At 37.6% G+C, this 15135-nt stretch overlaps 1 protein-coding gene across 2 annotated transcripts in view; it reads right to left on the reverse strand.

Annotated features, from left to right (window-relative positions):
* LOC146685975 (leucine-rich repeat and fibronectin type-III domain-containing protein 2) overlaps positions 1–15135 on the reverse strand; it is a 138920-nt gene that overhangs the window by 44705 nt on the left and 79080 nt on the right. The gene's annotated exons all lie outside the window — the stretch shown is intronic.

The raw sequence follows: 15135 nt of genomic DNA on the forward strand, positions 1-15135 counted from the left end.
GTAATCGGTTATTTTTAGGGCCTTTCTGTCCAAGCACGACTGCAAAATCTACAGTGAAGCGATTTCCAAATGGCATCCATACATACACTGGTGCGTCATTAGGTGAATAAAGTGTGTCTTATGATTTTGTGTCAACCCTATATTATTATTATCACGATTACTATTATTATTACAACATACAATTGTCTATAAAGCAACAGATACGTACTGGAGTTTACTATATTGGCACTTTGTGGGTGATAGGTGTGTATGTTTCCATACCCCACTTCATAAATTGAGAACAGTTTGTAACTTGGCCCTGGCCTTCAGAGTCACCACATTTCAACCAACTCAACAAATGAATAAAAGTATTACACTTTTTTAAAAGTCTACTCCATCCATTATAGTTATATTTTTATTTCTTTTACTTTTTGCCAGGGACGGTTGGTTGATAAAGCCATGGTTGGTTGGGTATCAACATGTATTTAACCCATAATGTGAGCTTATTATTTAAATGTTTCTTCTGCAACTTTCATTATTTTACTGTAATAACTCTAAAAGTGGGCTAAGAAGTTCTTTGGCCTGCTTATAACTTCAAACTATGTTATATATCCCTGACGTCTAGGCATGGAGAAGTATGAGCATGTTTACTCCAGTTTGGATGACACAGTCAGATTGGCCATCTGGAGTTTTTTTTTTTTTTTTTCCTTGGAGGTTGGTGGATGTGTTGTCCAGCAGCGAGCCAGGTTAAGTTTAAAATGCATCCCTCTGTGATATTGGCTGGTGGCTGTCATGAGTATAGTGCATCTTTCTACCCCCAGGTAATGTTACTTTGGTGCCATTCAGACACTGAGCAGACAGTAATATCTAATGTTTAATGTAAAAATGAAATGAAGTGTAAAATTGAAAAAAAAGGAAAAAAAGAAACATCCCTGGGGCAAAAGTGGCCTTATGCCACAAATTGATTCAGTCATTTTGGCATGACAACAACTACTGTCAGGACAACAGTGCTCCCAAAAACATCCTCAATTCAGCTAAATACTTTGTTCTTTTGCCTATAATGGCTCACAGGATTTATTCCCTCCTGAAAGGTATCTCAATACAGATCCACAGCTTCAAAATGTGAAAAGCAGTCCTAATTTATATTGGCAGGTGCCAGGATCGTTAACCAAAAGAGCTTGAAAAGAAGATGAAAAGAGCCAGCAAAGCAACTTAAACAGGCTAACACAATCTTCCCTTTTCAATATGTATTGATATAGTTTATTTAAATGGAGTGAAGGTGACTCAGATCATTAGGTAACGCTTCGTCTTTTTGACCTTCATTTTTTTCCTGTGTTTGGGCAAGATACACATATCTACTGTAGATACATATACTCGTGACATTGTAAACAACTTTAATGAGCACAGACAGTTTAATCACACTTTTTGCTAATAAACTCTTGACTGAAAAAAATGCTTGGAGAGGACACATGAAGCACATTCTTTTTAAAATGCTAACCATCAAACAGCAAGTCTAACATTGACGTGCACTGTGGATTCTTTGTGGAATCTAAAATATGAAGATTTTGGTTGATTTAGGACTGTTTTGTTTTACTTTATGAATCTACTTCTGTTGTCTCACAGTTCTGATGTGTGAAGTTTGCATGTTCTTCCTACATTTGCTTGGGTTCTTTCCAGGTACTCCAACTTCCTCCCACAGTCTAAACAACAGGATAGTTTCCAGTAACCCCACTCCACCCCACACCCCCTACCCCCATCATGGATGGATGAATGGATTTGCCAGTGAGTTAATAAGGCCATGATTGCTATATTATTTTCACTAAGCAACATAAACATTCCTTCTTGATTATTCATTAAAGAGAGAAATCAGCCATTTGATTGTATTTTTGATTGTAATCTTTTCCTAGTATGTTTCTAATTAATCTACCCAGCCCAGATTTACATGCATATTTGCTCCATTACATTAGTTGTAAAGGTGCTGATTTATTTTAAGCAACTTTCAGTGTTTTTATTTTATAGCTTTCAATGAAGCACTGGGGAGGGAAAACACATTTTGAGAGCCTGCCTGCTGCTAAATTGGCAAATTAAAACGTCTATAATTGCCACTCTGAGCATGTGGTCAATTTAGGAGTCTGTTTGGCTCCTGATAGCCTGACTTCTAGTGTCAAAGACTTTAGATGTGCATGTTTGAAGAGTACAACCCTTTGTATATTTTACAAAAATGGAAAGAAAATTTTAGATCTGTTGCTTGTCTATAACTTCTTCCGATGGTTGTTTTGTGATAATGTGGACCAGAGTAGAGCAATAGAAAATTCAGAATCTATGAGTTTGGACAACTTTGGACAGATTTCTTGACAATCACAGGAGCTTCACTTGAAACAACTAAAAATCAGTGTGCAGGCTTGTGCAGATACTCCACTTACAGTATGTCCTTTCTTTTAATAACAACCTGGTTTTTGTGCATAACCAAACCTGCCAGGATTCAAATCAGTTCTGTGAAATCAGTTTTACTGCAATAACAACAGATGGGAATTTAAAATTATGTGACTGTTTGTAGAAAACATGCATTCCCTACTGTGGTAGATGGGCCACTTTTTGAAAGCTATTTTAATGAATAAATACCTCACTTTGCAGTTGATGCGGTCTAGATTGAGGTTCAGCTTTGGTAGTTTTCATTTTTTTAATGGGGCAGTAACGGTGCATTTACTTGTATTGCAAAAGCTGTCTAAAATATAATTAGACCGAAAAACAAAATCAGACTGTGATAAAATAACTATAGAGAGATACTTGTTCATGACACATGAAACGCACCTAGGTGGTCTGGATCTACTATTTATGCACAATATTTTTAATGGTCTCTTGAATCAGCAGAAATCAGTTTTTGGAAGCTGACTAATCAGAACAGAATGGGCTCATTGGGGCCTTGAACAGATAGGAGCCAAAACAGCCTGAGCTCAACTGAACTGTTGCAAACAGGCCACAAAACATATAGAAAGAGTGAAAAAATATATTGCGTACATTGAGTGATGACATATAAATTAGACAAAGAATGAAAATGAAGGTTTCTTTAAAGATACTTCCTTATGAGAGTATGAGAAACAATTAAGTTATTCTCCACAACCCATGTCACAGCTGGTTTCACTACAATTCTGTAAATGATCCCTTTCACTCTTGCTGGTACCCATATGTTGGGAATCATTTGTGACTTTTATGTTGTTTTTCCTGCCATATGTCAAATGCAACAATCAGTTGCAGCAGTGAAACACACTGGAAACCATTTTTACTCACTTATTGCTATTAAATATTATGTTGACTTTACCTTTTTTTAACCAGATCAAAAAATTTCACATGTAGACTCCATCCATTTATCCGCTTATCCTTATTAGGGTCACATGGGTGCTGGAGCCCACCCATCTAGACACATAATATTTAAATAAAAGAGTAAATTGTGTAACAAAATGTCCCATGTACCAACAATTTGCTAGAGTTACACAGTTTTAAATGACAACTTGTGCTCCATCCTGTGGAAGATATAAAGAAAACTGCTGAGTCATAATTAGCTGTTATCACCTAGACAACCCCTGGTTTTTCATCGTAATACCTTGTCATACACTTAACTCCTCTGGTACAGTATTTCACATCTATTCTCTTCCCCCTCTGGGATTAGAAAAAATCCTTACTACCAGTCATTTATAAATAGAACACCTCATCAGCCTGTGCATATTTTTTGACGGAAAGCCAAAGCTTCTCAACTTTGTGATTCAGTCTGAGAGCGGATGATTTTCATTCTTCAAGCCCATCTCCTGCTGCCTGTCACTGGCATTTTAGCACCGTTTGTCAAAGGGCTTTATGCGATTGGATGGGCATGATGCATCACCAGGATTTTCAGATGCAGGTTGGACGACGGTGCTCCCGATTGGTCTCAGTTGTTTCCGAGATGAATCAGAAAGGCTTTTAATAAGGAAATCCAAAGAGCTCACGGGCTGTATGGGTAACTTCAAAGGGAGGTTAATATAGATCCCTCGAGCACTTGCCACTCTGCCACAACCTTTACACAAGCTGAAGAGCAGGCAGAATTGCATTAAGTCAAGGAAACTCAATTTTTCAGCCTATGAAAAGTATATTTGTTTTTGTGCTCTCAGAACTTCAGGGTGAATTTGGTATAGCGCAATAAGATAAAACACAAAGAATAACAGCAATAAATGCAAGATGGATGCTGCCCGGAGGCTTAATGTGCAGTATCAAACAGCAAATACACACATAACATTATAACTATCCCTGCAACTCAAAGAGGAATATCAGAGTCCAAAAGAAAACACTTTAGCTCCAACGTAGGTGAATACAGTGTGTGCTAAAGGCCAGCTTTATAGTATAAAAAGTAACGTTGATAGAAGCTCACAGAGAGTCTGTAACAAGCAGCATGAGTGCAATCCAAGCAATTTTCCCTTCACCACCAAAATGAAGTGAGAGTAGCTGCCTTTTCCCATGTTATCTGGTCCTGCAGCTGACAGAGACATCAAAATCCTGACACACATACTATATTGCACATGGCAAATTCATGTCATCTGCACATGCTGCCAAAGATGAAAGCTAGAAGTCTGATACAAGGCATGTGGGAATAGATGTACAGTAATGAGAGCCCAGGGGCCTGACTTAATGAGCAGGATTAGTGAATCGTGATAGCGCTCTTGTGTGCAGCTTTAAGAGGGGTGATGAGTCGGGTAGTGGTGAGAACTGGACAGCTGAAGGAGTAGCAGTTTGTCAGGTAGAGGACGGGCTCACCTCAGCTACCAGGAAACTCTGAGACCAACAGAATAGGCCAGATTGTAAAAGCTGACAAGTGCAATCAATAGATCGCAAGTTGATATTAACTTGCTATCGTCTTTTTGATTTCCTGCTGGGATGGGACAGAATAGGAAGGCCATTCCCAGGTTCAGCAAATTTGCCATTTCTTCTCCTGGCTGCAAATTTTCAAGGTTGATTTTACATAGACATTGTGACCTTAGAGCACTTTAAAGTAATTTTAAGTTAAATTCAAATTAAAAGAGGCACTTTGATACTTCACTGTTACCTGCTACAGCACACGGGTATGAATGACTGCCATTTATCGACAAAAATGTTGCGAAAAAAAGGTTTTTGCTGAAAAAGGATTTATGATTTATTTCTTTTCATGTTCTATAAAAGTTCTACATTAGCCAGATTAGAAACAAGATGTATATTAATAAAAAAGAATTTTGTTTTAGGTTATAGTTCCTGTAATATGAGGTGTCTTTTATTATAGAACTATAACTCTGAGTATTGTCAATGGGTTAAGAAATTACAAGCATGATAACTAATCATCAGTTTCTGATCTAATGTGTGATTGGTAAAAATACTGCTCTTACATGTTGAATATCTGCTTAATAATTGACCCTCAGATTAGAAAATGTCACAATGAAGGTCACATAAGCTTACATGGGATACAGGTGTTACTAGAAGCTTTGTGAGGTAGGCATAACCTACAGGGTTACTTGATGAACTATAGTAGGGTCATATGGCTCTGTTCCCATACTTAATACAGGGTTTCTGAGAAGATTTAGTCATTCAAAGTATTCAAAGCGTCTTAAGCAGACATTATAGCCTGAGCCAACCTGAATGACCTACTAAAAGAAAACATATAGCATGGACTTTAGGTCATACAGAAATAAATATTTTGCCCTTCATTTTGGTTTAATAACTTTAGTAGTTTTAGGTAGGGGAAGGTATATTTTATCTTAAAACACCAGGTTTACTGTTTTAAAGCAAAATGTTGTGATATTATTTGATGATTATGTACAATGTAGGATCAAAGTGGGAAACAGTCTGCAACAAACCTATATAGTATTTGTGGCTCACGAGCTTCTCATTTCGTCATATTTTACTTCCAAGGAGACTTTCTTTTAATTTATTAACAGTTAGTTTCGAGCAATAGTTCTCCAGGCTTTCTGAAGGTTTTTCAAAGATTTCTTTGGACAATGGCTGCTTCCTCACTCATTTTCAATACCTGACTATTTTCCTTTTTTGCTTGTTCGTTTATTTTGTTAAGCCGCTCACCAGTGTGTCCTGTGAGCCATTCAAGCATAATACAGAAAGGGGAAATTCAAAGGATCAAACAGTCAATGTATATTTGCACATATTCAAACAAACTCTGCTCCTATTACCAATTTTCCTGAAGAAAATTATGAAGAAATGAGTGGTGACTCTGGATTTTTGCACAGTACCATATAACACCATGCCTGCAGCTTTACCTTTGTTCCTGGCGACATCTCTAGAGTCAAAAGGGGGGCTGACACAATGAACCTAATATATGGGTCATATTATGCTCATTGTACAAGCACCTTGCACAGGTGCTGTACCACAAATTGAAGTAAAGCCAAAGGCCAGACAAAAGGTTCACACAAACTTCATAAGTAGCTCCTTAAAATGTGAACTCAACAAAAATCATTGTCAGGAATTTTCAAATAAAAATTCAAAGAAGAGCACAAACAATAAACAGAACATCCATCACTCAGGTGGTGGTGATTTGTTTGATTGAGAGCCAGTGTATTCTCAGGCTGGGCCAAACAGACCAAAGCTGTCTAATACTGCTGTGTAGAGGACTGAACAGGCCTCTGTGGAAATGTCAAAAGATGAAAAACACATAAAATATCAGACAAATATATATCTTTCCAAAAGAATATTTGAATGCTGGACCAAATAAAGAAAATAAAGAGCAGGATACATCAAGACAAACTCCTGGGATAGACAACAAAATTCATTTTCAAAGTGAAGCTGACAAGATGACAATGCTGGACAGATATCTGTTAGATTGAAACATTGCTCTGTTAAATTAAATTTGCTGGTGTCTATGAGTGCACTGTGTGTCAAACACTATATTTAACACATAAATGCATCCACAGTCTACTGTACCACACTCGGTTGTCTGCCTAAGCTCATGTTATGATTAAAGATAATGGACCGGGGATGGTGTGGGTGGAGAGGTGTTAGCTCCCATCCGATAACACATTTGCAGACCAGCACTCAGTATTTGAGAATCACTATTCGAGGTAACATTCTTAATAGCAATGTTGCAAACTCTGTTTCTCAGAGGAATTCAAACTATTGGCTATTAGATTTGCCAGCTTGAAATTAATTTTGTAGTACGCCTGTAATATTCTACGACAGCAATGTTTTTACTGTAAAAATTACAAAGCAGCGTGATCTATAGTGAAACATTTCAAAAACTGAAGTGTAATGATATGTTATAGAAGTATAATTATGTTATAAAATTATTTTTAACAGGTTCAATCTGCATGTCCTCATCTACGTACCAAAGATTTAGTTCCTTTGCTTTGTTTTTTAGTTTTCTAGAATAACACAGTTCAGCTATCCTTTGTACTGGACAGTTACCAAAATGTTAACAACTACCCTGAGAATGACCACTAGCTTGACCTAACCAGTTGCTAACATTGCCCTCAGCCACATAAACACCAGAAACCACACCACACAACATATAACTATTAAACCACGTCTAAATTAATCATCTGAAGTTACTGCTCAATGATGCCACTAAATGGTAAATGGCCTGTATTTATATAGCGCTTTACTAGTCCCTAAGGACCCCAAAGCGCTTTACATATCCAGTCATCCACCCATTCACACACCCATGATGGCAAGCTACATTGTAGCCACAGCCACCCTGGGGCGCACTGACAGAGGCGAGGCTGCCGCACACTGGCGCCACCGGGCCCTCTGACCACCACCAGTAGGCAACGGGTGAAGTGTCTTGCCCAAGGACATAACGACTGAGACTGTCCAAGCCGGGGCTCGAACCGGCAACCTTCCGATTACAAGGCGAACTCCCAACTCTTGAGCCACGATCGCACTAGTCTCTGTGCTTCTCCAGAGTCTCCAGTCTCCTGGATTTTCTGCAATATCACTCTACAGTTTACATCCTTTACATTGAATTTATGATAAATAGCGGGATGTGATGCTTGTCTTGATTTTGCTCAGATGAGTTATGGGGTAGTCTCAAGCAAGAGAGTGTGACTCAGGACTAATGTACCTCAGGACAATGCTGTATTATACTATAAGTGTATAGAAACTTCCTGGTAATATTGATTTGCCTCAAAGGCATTTACAATATTCAGCTGGAGTCACAATAAACGGTACATTAAGCAAATTTTTTTTTTCAGGAAAATATTACAGTACAGTTTACTACTCTAAGGGTGCTAAAAATAACTTATTTTGAAACTTAAAACAAAGCACCCTTATAAACAGTTATTCTTAATAATTCTAAATTCTAGTCATAATACATGATGAAGTCTTAAAATGATGGTTTATTTTATTGTTTTAAATTTCACTTTTATATTTTGATATAGGCTATATATAGATATATAGATATTGGGAAGGGTATTTTTAGGTTTTAAATAAGGCTAGCTTACTCTGTTTCCCATTTCTCTGAAGAAATTACAGAAGGTATGTCACTGGAGGACAATATGCTGTCTTAAGTGAATGAATATTTCTCCATGTGTCTCCATATGGCTAGCTCCAGAACTAGTATCTCAAATAAACAGCTCTTCTTTTCTGTCTTTCCTGTCCATTCACTCTGGCCAGCTGCAGCAGATAGTTGCCTCCTTGAGTCTAGCTATGGGGGAGGTTTCATTCCACTAAAAGGGAGTTCTTCATCCCCACTGTTGCCAAATGCTTGTTCATAGAGGATTGTTGGACTTCAATATAAAATATAAAACGTACCTTACTGATCTGACCTATATTAACTGAGCGGAACTGAAACGAAGCCCAGTCAGCAACCACAGACTGTCCAAAAGCTAAACCTAAAAATAAAACAACACATGCCACATTTTGGAATGAGAAGAGAAATATAGGTCTGCCAAGTAAAGCCATTTACTTGGCAGACCTATTTGGATCAACTTTCTGACTCTCTCAACACTAATTCTGGTCTCTTAGGTAAATACTGTGGATATAATTAGGTAAGCTTTCTCTAGGTTCACAATTCAGCTTATTGGACTTGCTATAATTAGACTTCTGGAAAGAGCTTTATCTAAGACAGTGAGCTTTACTGATGATGGTTTACATTTCAGTGGAAGAGCAGAACAGTATAGATAGGACTGCCAGTTTTTCCTAAAGCTTCTGCCTAACTTCAGTAGCACTGTTTTGTGCTTCACCTTTTGTGGTGAGGCCAACTGATGCGCCACAACACCTTTTTTCCTTTTATTGTCTAAAAGATTAGTTTTAGTTGATCTGTCTTGTTACTCTATACTGTACAGTAAGTATGAAGCAATTTGAAGTCAAAAAAACAAACAACCAAGCAAAAAAAAAACAACTTACAGAAAAACAAACATGTCCATGACGGTCTTATAGAAATCAGCTCAGTTCTTCTGTTATGCCTGGGGTATGGTGCCTCCTTACCTGAACTCTTTATCTGTTTTCTCCCCCCGAAAGCTAAATTGAAACAAGCACGGATTAACTCAATGTCACGGTAGCTTTGTCCCTGGGATAATGGGGGACAATGAGCTCCGCGGTGACAGCAGTAAATGATGCCAATTTTCTCCCAGAAAGAGAAAATGATAGAACAAGAATGGAGGGGAAGAGTTTGGGGAGATAGCTTAAGACTCTAATCCAACTTTGTAAATCAGAATGCTTGGGGGCTTTGCTGAGTGTTTTTCCTGTAGAAGTGATTCATATCATCACATCATTGCAATGTAAGCAGTACAAATGCTGGCTGAGGGCTTGTGACAGGATGGTTTTTAGAAGACTGGGTAAATGTCACATTTTGGAGAAAAGAAAATTTGACATTTTTCTTAAGGGAATGAAAAGGTTCAGTTTTCTCCTACTGGTAGGAGTGAACACTATGCAGTATAATTCTCTATACTGTGAACTTCTGTTCCAAAACTGTTCATATGTTTGGCTACCTTTGGCCTTTGTTACTCACTGACAGAAGACCCTTATCTGTAGCTAGCACATCAAGGCTTCAATTGACTAGATAAAGGAATCCTTTGGACTTATTTGTGCAAAGCAAGCAGTATTTGATAGGATGTCAGTATTTGAAGCCTTGGTATGGAAACGCTTTAATGTATGACAGCTAATCTTTTTAGGCTAGTTCATTTAAATAGTGTATTTATGCTTGCTTTACTTTTATTACATTTCACAGAAAACCGAGTCAGCTGTATGTTTGTTCATTTTTCATTCTATAAAATGGAGGATAGTTCTTATCTATTATACAGTGGTTTTTTTTTTCCTTTTCATTTCTGGCTGCCCAGCACAACCTTTTAACATCTGAAGATATTACATTTTTTTTTATATTGAAGTTACATTAAAGCTGTGTTTATTTTCATTCATTACATGAAGGAACCTTTAAAAAAAAACAAAAAACAAACACGTCCATGCTCACAGGTGTACACACGGGTGATCACACCCACAAACTACACCCTTTTTGGCTCCTACCTCAAAGCACACTGTGTTCTGTTGATCTTATGTGCTGCACAATAATGTTTAATATTTAGTATTTACTGTCATATTCCCATATATCATTGTGATGTTGTTTATTCTATTACTTTTGTTCTCTTCTGCTTGTTTTCTTTTTTCTTTCTCAGCAGGTGATCCAGGTGATTGATATATGCATTTTTTTTTCTGCTCATTCTGTTGGTTTTTGTCTTTTGCCCTTCTCCCCCGTCCCTCTTCTCAGCTGTTTCTCTTTCCCTCTTTCTTTCTCCCCTTCTTTCCCCCAGTCAAGTCTGTCCCGTATTCAGTAAGTGAAAATAAAATAAACAATAAAAGGTGAATCAAATGGACCATTATGGCAAGGCTGGGATGATCAATTTGGTAAAGTAAATCCGTTGGGCATCTTTCTTTGCCTTTAGACAACAATTCTGATGGCAAAAGAGCCAAACGGGACAGGCAAAAAAAAAAAAAAAAAAAAAAAAGCTGTGTTTATTTCTGTTATTACTGCCAGTTACATTTCTGACTCTTGAAGCTCCTGTATAGTCTCATACCTTTTGACATATTGCTCAGCCTTTTCAACATCATAGGAAATAATCTCTAAGAAAGATATTGGGTGACTGACTTATCGGGAAAATAGAGCTGCACACATATGCTCTGTGTTTTTAAGTTAGCAAGCACAATCTGCACACGGTCAATCCCTGACAGATGCCTGATAGCAGTTCAACATCCACACTGGGCTGACCCGGGAAGAGCTCCGCATGGACTCAGCAGGGGGATTTATATGATTTCTATCTCTGAGGTCTAAAAAGACATGATAACCTATTGATCTTAAACATCATGAGAAATGAAAAGAAGATTTACTGAAATGCTATGGATTATAAAAAAAAACCCCTCACAAAATATACACTGAGCACCAGAGAGAGAGAATTATACCAACAATCGCTTCAATATAAGCAGTCATCCCATACTAGGTCAGGCCTGCCTTTGCTCTGAAAATAGCTTTCATTCCTTGGAGTCGTGGACTCTGATGTTTTGGAAACCTCCCTTTAAGATTATGTGATGCTAACTATTCATGCTTATTTAAAAAGTGCTTCACATTCATGCTGCCAAGCTAACATTTTACCACATTCAAATTCAGACCTGCCAACTGGTGAGGTCCCTGACATCCACTGAACTGAAACCTGTCTAAAATTACTTTTGATTTATGATATGTTTGATTATCATGGTGGATGTTGTGAATGAAAGAAGGGTCCGGCAAAGGCTAAGGTGTGTTGTGCTTTCTGTGCACTCGTCACAATTGTGGTTATTTGGGTCATGGTATCCTTTCTACCCCACTTAATCTGGCCACTCTCCACTGAACTTATTCATCAACAAGGAGCTGCAAACTGCAGACCAGCTGTTTGCTATGGGATCCCCACCATTCTGATAAAACTAAAAAAGCCCCCAAAAACCATTTCACACCCACACACACACACAACATTCCCCCTCCATCACATCATATATTGGTGATTGGATTAATACCTGAATATTCAATCAAAAAGGTATTACTTTTTAAAGTGTTCAGTAAGCACACTTTAGCTGCATTAAACAAAACAGCAACAAAAGCATATCCCCATCCATTGGTCTATTTCTTGTCTTTCTTTTTGTCTCAGTAATATTTATTTTTTCACCATCATAACCTTCCTAATGGTTCTGCCTTCAAGAGTTGGCAAATTCTTCCCGCAAAACCGAATGGGGCAGCAGATTAAATATCTAACCTGTGTCCTCCTGTCATTTTCAGTTATGAGAAGAGAAATGGAACCCGGGACCTCGTTCATCTATCTGAAAAATACATCACACACATTTGAGACACAATGTGTTACAGCTACACCAGAAACAAAAGCACAAAAGCCACCTAGCAAATCTACCCTTTACATATGCAGAAGTAACCAGGTTACTCTGACAAATCAGGAGAAATTGAACAAACACTGTATGTTACTGCAGTAGGTCAGTGTTTACTGCCTCTCCCTCGTCAAGCTTGTTTTGAAACTGTGGCTTTCTTACTTTATGCAGGATATGTGCTGCTTCCTGATTCATTGAGCATGTGGTGGAGTGCCCTGTACTGCGAATACACTGTTTTCCTTTACAAACGTCTAAATATTGGAGTAAGAGATTTAGTACTACATGACCCCTGCACCCTAGCAGTGCAGCGTGGGGAAGCAAGTCACCTGATAATTTGTTTTGTGAGCTCCAGCTACTACAATATTCACTGCTCTTTGTGGATTTAGCCAACTGAGATCAACAAGATATAAGCAGATGGTACGTGAGCTATATGGCTGATTTCCAACCTGTAGCCACTAAAGCTAGTATAAAGGTACAAATTCAGTCAGTAAATCTAATCAACACCACAAACCTTAAAAATAAATCAGTGCAACCAGTCCAAGACCTACTATGGATGTGAATTGGTCAACACTTACTGCCCTGAAAACCAACCCCCCAGCACCAAAGGTTTCTTGTCACCTACAGTATAGTGTAAAGGTCTAGCAAATAGAATGCTTTTGTAGTGAAAAAAGGGGTAATACCTTATTTGGAAAATTTGTTATTATTGTTATTTGTCCCCTTAATTCTCCAAATTATAAGACGCTATAGATTATTTTATGACAAACAGACAGCTAGTGTACAACCGTGCTGCCATGGTGGAAATACATCCATCCATAATGAGTGAGAAGAAATTCAAAGAGTCTCCAAACATCTTTGGCAATGAAAAAAAAAGAAACTAGGAGACATCATGTCAAACAGCCAAGAATTACAGCTGTCATTGATGAGCTAGCTGATGAGCTAAAAAAAAAAAAAAAAAAAAAAAAAAAAGTGAATGTTTACTGTCAAAGAAAATTATTCAAATTGCTTCAACAGCCAGAAAGAAGAATGTGTGAATCTGTGCTTGACAGAAAAGATGAACAAATATGGATTTCAGCAGATATGGTTTTACTTTTATGAGTTCAGTTAAATTCACTTTAATGATATAGGTCAAATTAACAACAACAATTCCCTCAAGGCACTTTATATTGTAAGCTAAAGACCTTACAATATTAGAAAGAAACCCAGACAATCACGCAATTCCCTTTTAACAAGAAGAAAACCATCGGTAAAAGCAGGCAAAGAGAGGGGCAGCAAGCTGCCCTAATTGGTTGAGTGAGGGAAAAGAGAAGAGAACAGAGAGACGGGGCAAAATACAGACCGTGGCATAGACAGACAGAGTTTAATAATTACTAATGATTAAATACAGTAGTGCTTAAACACACGAGGAGTGAAACTGGGAGCTGGTTCCATAGTAGAGGGGCTCTATCTCCCATTCTATGTTTAGATACCTTATTGATTGATTGATTGATTGAATCTTCATTTTGAACATGTTGAAAAAGTACAACAAAATAGAATTAAAAGAGACAAATGAACAAAGCAAAACAAAAGGAAAACGAGCAACCACAACTCCAAATAACGTTCATGTTCAAAAAGGAGCAGGAAGAAGCATACCTTAGCAACCATAAGTAAGACTGCAGTCTAAGAGCAAAGTGGTCTGTTAAGATACTGTGAGGATAAGATGTTTTAAGATAAGATGTGGGGCCTGATTCTTTAGGACCTTGTACGTGAGGAAAGATTTAAATTGGAATCTCAATTAAACATGGAGACAATGAAGTGAAGCAAATATGGGAGAAATATACTTGCTCTTTCTAGTCCCTGCAGTGTTCTGGATCAACTGAAGGCTTTTCGAGGAGCTTATAGCACAGCTTAATAATAATGAATTACAATAGTCCAACCTAGAATTAATAAATACATGAACTAGTTTGCAATGGAAGCTTTGCATGTAATCATTAGCTAATATTCATGTCTGGCTCTCTTCCACAGTATGCCTTTTGTCCTGGGATCGTGTGATTGTTGGCATTTTCTCTGTATTATTCTAGGGTCTTTACCTTACAATATAAAGCAGCTTGAGGTGGTTGTTATTATGACTTGGTGTGATATAAATACAATTGAATTGACAGGTCATTGAAGGGCATCATGTGGTATTTAGTGCCAATTTAGCCTCTACATAAATTCCATCCTTAGAGAACCACAAGCAAGTCTGGTGCTTTAAGCCTGTATTTGTGCATGGACACATACACAATGTAACTGTGAAACTGTTAGGAGTTGCTCACATAGTCATTTCTGTAACATGAGCTAAAGGGGTCTTGATATTATTATTGCTTTGGCACATTGGAGTGTCAAAGTGTTTAACATGACAAAATGATGCACAAAATGAAAGGGTTTTTTTTTGTTTCTTTCTTTTCCATTTGAACTTTTACAACTCCATTTTTTATTGAAATTAAAACACTGAAGCACCCCAGAAACTCTATCATCAATTTGCACCTCCTGGGAAAATCAAAGCTCAGTTAACATTCTGTTTTTAAGTATTTTCAAAGAAATGGTGGAAAATATGAATAACTGAAGAAATTCTGCCTATACAAAAAAATAAAAAAATAAACATGTTGGAAGAGGCTACGAGGGAGATTAGTAGAAACTGAATGCAAAGCAAAAGTGAACCTCAAAGAAGGATTAATTTGATGCAGAGCTCTGAGAGTTGGCAGGGTTCAAAAGTAAATTTTTGTTGGCAACGTGTGGTTGTGGTGGGGAAATATTCTCTTCCTACTTTAAGTACAGAACTTAAGTAAACTAACAAGTTAG

This window comes from Copadichromis virginalis, linkage group LG19, assembly GCF_057382275.1.
Source record: "Copadichromis virginalis isolate Kocher_CV1m ecotype Utaka linkage group LG19, C_Virginalis_male_GT1.1, whole genome shotgun sequence".
NCBI lineage: Eukaryota > Metazoa > Chordata > Actinopteri > Cichliformes > Cichlidae > Copadichromis > Copadichromis virginalis.